This window comes from Mus pahari, chromosome 3 (genome assembly GCF_900095145.1).
Source record: "Mus pahari chromosome 3, PAHARI_EIJ_v1.1, whole genome shotgun sequence".
Classification (NCBI taxonomy): domain Eukaryota; kingdom Metazoa; phylum Chordata; class Mammalia; order Rodentia; family Muridae; genus Mus; species Mus pahari.
Genome location: NC_034592.1, coordinates 107,234,924 through 107,239,357, shown reverse-complemented (window position 1 = coordinate 107,239,357; position 4,434 = coordinate 107,234,924). Strand labels below are relative to the sequence as shown.

The 4,434-nt window shown below is 46.8% G+C and overlaps 1 pseudogene across 1 annotated transcript; it reads left to right on the top strand.

The window, feature by feature from the left end:
• The first annotated feature begins 1,794 nt into the window (after window positions 1-1,794).
• LOC110317999 lies at window positions 1,795-2,552 on the top strand (annotated as a pseudogene). Its single transcript, XR_002380349.1, has one exon. The product of XR_002380349.1 is annotated as a eukaryotic translation initiation factor 4H pseudogene (transcript).
• Window positions 2,553-4,434: the final 1,882 nt, after the last annotated feature.

Genomic DNA, 4,434 nt, shown 5'->3' with positions numbered 1-4,434 from the left:
ACCACCTGAGTGGAGATCTGAATTGACATCAAACATAATTAACCCCAGAGCTACCCACAACACTTCTCCATTTCTGTCCAATTAAAAGACTATTTTATCTCAGATATAATTGAACACTCAGTCCATCATCTTTGTTAATTAAACAGAACCCCTGTCATCTATCCTTACTTAAAAGACTTATAATTCTACATCTGGTTATGTCTTGGCTTTAGATTGACTGCCATCTGAAAACCATCCTCTCAAAACTGTTCTCAGAGTAAAAAGCCTGGGTTGATTAGGAGACTGTGTAGTTTTTCATCCCCGTCAGAAATCCAAAAACAACTGATATTAACTAAAAATATAGGAAGCCTAACACAGCTTCCAGAACTTAGCAAATTTATAGAGACCACTGATCACCTGGACAGTCCCTTACATGTTGGAGCATCAGTTTTCAGCCGTCTGGCCAGGGTCATCTGACAGACTTAGAGAAACAGGAATATTAAGGACTAGCCTACTCTGTCTCGGCAGAATCACGCTGTCCTGACCTGTAATTGTGTCCTTTCTTTGGACAGTACTATGTCCGTAAATGAAATGAGGCAATTCTTGCCTAGTGGCTGTTTCCCCACAACTGGAGTAACTCAAAGATGCTCAGTTTCTTCTTTGAATCCAAGACAGGGAGAGCTGTCAGGAGCAGACCAGTCCCAACAACAAGTGAATAAATAACATTGAACATCACATTCTGTGGACTTCTGATGTTTTTGAAAACCAGCTATCTATGTGAAGTAATCTAGACTGTTCTCTGTTACCTGTTCTCAGCCATTATTGATTAAAATAACTGAGAACACCCCAACAATAAACTCAGAGCCATGAATTTCCTATTTGGCCTTAACTCACAGGCTTAAACATCTCAGATCTGTTTCTAATAACAGCAATAGAAGGACTGGGTCTAAGCCTTGTACTTCAAAATTTTTAGGATCAACGACAACCTATAATAACCAGCTCCAGCCCCAAAGCCTAGGGAACTGGGACGAAGACTCTTCATAACTTCTTCAAGATGAATATGGGCGTTGAGATATTTTTGAAGAGAGGGCGAAAGGTAGGGAAAATGGGGGGATGATTGAACCAGTGATTGTTTTTGATGTCTGTGTCCTGACTGGATCTGTATGAAAACCCAAGGCATCAGGAGTTCAGGCAGGTCAGTTCAGCATATCTGACAATGAAATTCAGCAAGGCTGTATATTCTATAATATAAAAATATCAAAACAAAATGTTAGTATCATCAAGATAACCTTTTTGTTTGATTCTCTGGAATCTAGTTCTCAGGGGGTCTCCCTCAATCAAATCTGATCCGTATATGTCTGGAAGTGTAAATACCTTAATCACTGTTTCCAAAGACAAAGACAAATCTTTTCCGTAAATCAACATATCCTTCAACCAGTAACCAGGAAAACCTGTGACTTGCTCTCTGTCCAAGAGGAACAATAAAACCACCACAATACTCAAAATCATACACATTTTAGCCTATTTAGGCCTTTCTAATTTGTCATGTCAGGATATTATCCCAAAATCCCCGTGGAGTCCGTGTTAGAGAATATGAGTCTCCTGCGCACTTTATCATACCATCTTTAAAACAATTGATTCACATTTCTATTTATACCTGCTTATAAGAGGCAGCTTGTCAACCCAGAATTTAAACCCAAAATTCCTTTGGAGCCCACATTAGAAAGAATATGAGTATCCTGTTAGAGCAATATGTCTTTATCCCATCTTTAAAGCAATTAATTCGGCTGGTTCCTCAAGGAGTGGAGACAGCAAATGGTGGACTTCGATACCTACGTTGATCGGACCTACAGCAGCTTCGGCGGCGGTAGAGGGTCCCGAGGCAGTGCTGGTGGCCATGGGTCCCGAAGCCAGAAGGAGCTACCCACAGAGCCCCCCCTACACAGCTTATGTAGGAAATCTCCCTTTTAACACAGTTCAGGGTGACATAGATGCTATCTTTAAGGATCTCAACATATGGAGTGTGCGGCTAGTCAGAGACAAAGACACAGACAAATTTAAAGGGTTCTGCTATGTAGAATTTGATGAGGTGGATTCCCTGAAGGAGGCTCTGACTTATGACGGTGCACTCTTGGGTGACCGGTCACTTCGTGTGGACATTGCAGAAGGCAGAAAACAAGATAAAGGTGGCTTTGGATTCAGGAAAGGCGGACCTTATGACAGAGGAATGGGTGGCTCTCGAGAATCTAGAGGTGGATGGGATTCCCGGGATGACTTCAACTCTGGCTACAGGGCTACAGGGATGACTTCTTAGGGGGTGGGGGTGGGGCAGTCGCCCTGGGGACCGGCGAGCAGGCCCTCCAAAGGGGAGTCGATTTCGAGATGGCCCTCCTCTGCGTGGCTCCAACATGGACTTCAGAGAGCCCACAGAAGAGGAATGAGCACAGAGACCGTGGGTGCAGCTTAAACCTCTGACGGTGGCAACGCCCCTCAATCAAGTAGCCAACCCCAACTCAGCCATCTTCAGGGGAGCTAGGCCCAGAGAGGAAGTGGTTCAGAAAGAGCAAGGATGAGCTTAGGTTGGGAAGGAATGGGGCGTGGGGGAGCTGGAGCAAGACCATGGCCTGGAGGCAGCTGGTCGCCCTGCAGGTCCCATTCCCGCCTGGCACTGTCCTCCTTACAGCGGAAACACAGAGCTTGTGAGTGCGTGTCAGCTGTTAACAAGTGGTTTCTAGTACATTCTTGGCTTTGCTCTATCTATCTAGTGCCTGTTCTGTGCTTTCTTTGTGTTTTCTTTCTCTCCCCTCTCACTTCTGGCCTCTCCCTGCTCCTTCCCACGTGGTGTGGATGTTGGTCACGTGTGGAAGGTGGGCCGAGGTGCTTCATCCTTTGCTTTCTTTCTTTCCTTTACACGCCCTGGCCACGCTCCGGGCGGGCTGTCCTCTGCTTTTTCTCAGAGCTTCTCTCCAACCTGCATGTCGAGTTCTGTGTTGCTGTGGCTTCTGGGAAAGAGCTGGAGCCACTAGCTAGGTGGCTGGTGGTGACTTGTTGGTATCCAGCTGGGATGAGCATGCAGAATTGGTACACCTTGGGTTAGAACAAGGAAACTNCCTGCTGCTCCTGAGAGGCTGCTGGGTTTGGGGNTGTCTATCACCCGCCCCAGCAGCCTGATCAGCTGTAGCAGGCTCCTGTCAAACAGTGAGGCCAGATGGGTGCAGGGGAATCTGGACATTCTGCACTGGTGGCGACCTGGGTGCCAGTGGCCACGTGGCTTTGCTCCTGCTCTCTCTTAAGACCAAGTGGAAGCTCATTCCCTGTTCTTCCTGGGCCGTGGAGGCCCCTTGGGGGTGCAACCCGCTGCAGATCAATCTGCTTCCTGCAGCTGAGTCCTGTAGGAAGCAGGGGTGGTGCTGGAACTGCATTGGGCAGCTATACTTGCACTGTGTCTGCACTCTTTCCCTTTTGTCTGTCTGCTCCAGGGCACTTAGCCCAAGAGGCTGCTCCCCACCCACCACAGCTCAAGGCCTGGAATCTGGCACTCTCTCTGATCGGTTACCCAGCTGTTGAGACCCTCAGTACCTAGGTGTCTAGAAACCTCTAGGCGTGCTGCTTCCTCTGTGGGGCAGACCCCTGCTCCCTCAGACAGTGTGGAGCACTCACTTGAGAGAGACCAAGGGGATCAGTCAGGCTTGGCTTTAGCTTGAACAGCTGTGTGTGAATGATGGAAAAGAATTTGGCACCCAGTCTCCTGCTGTTCCAGTTGGAGCAGGTAGGGGTCAGCCAGCCTTGGGGAAAGGGGCTGAGAGGTGCACAGCTTGCTTGGTAGCCAGCAGCTTCCTGCCAGCCTACCCCTTGGCTTGGCTTTGTCTTTGTCGCAAGGTCTCGGCAATTCACAGGACTCTCACTCCTTCCCTCGCCTGCCATCTTCTCTGCTTCTGAGATAAGAACCATTTGTGTAACACCAATACCTAACTTAAGACAGACATGCATTGCGTGGTTGTGATCAAAGCTGATGCTTTCAGATGATCTAATCCATCTCCAATGTGGAAAAGACAGAACAGGCACGTCCATCCACACTGCTGGGCGCCCAGCTGACTGTAAGAATGGAATTCCAAACACTTAACACATTCAGTTCTATGACAGAAAGTGAGTCTATGGATATGGTATTTTGTGAATGATCTTTTAAATAAATGAGAACCTTACATAAAAAAAAAGCAATTAATTCAAACTTCCACTAAGATCTGTTATACCATCTATCTATTGTGCCCTCTACCAGGGGCCACAGACATTTATTTAATTAATACCTATTATAATATCTATCTGTTATGCTCTTTACCTGGAGCCACAGACTTCTATTAATTAATACCTGTTCAGCCCCAGAATGGACACCATTTTGTTGCAGTAAATCTCCGACCCAAATATGCCCTGGCAATGAAAACACAACTCAGTTAATAT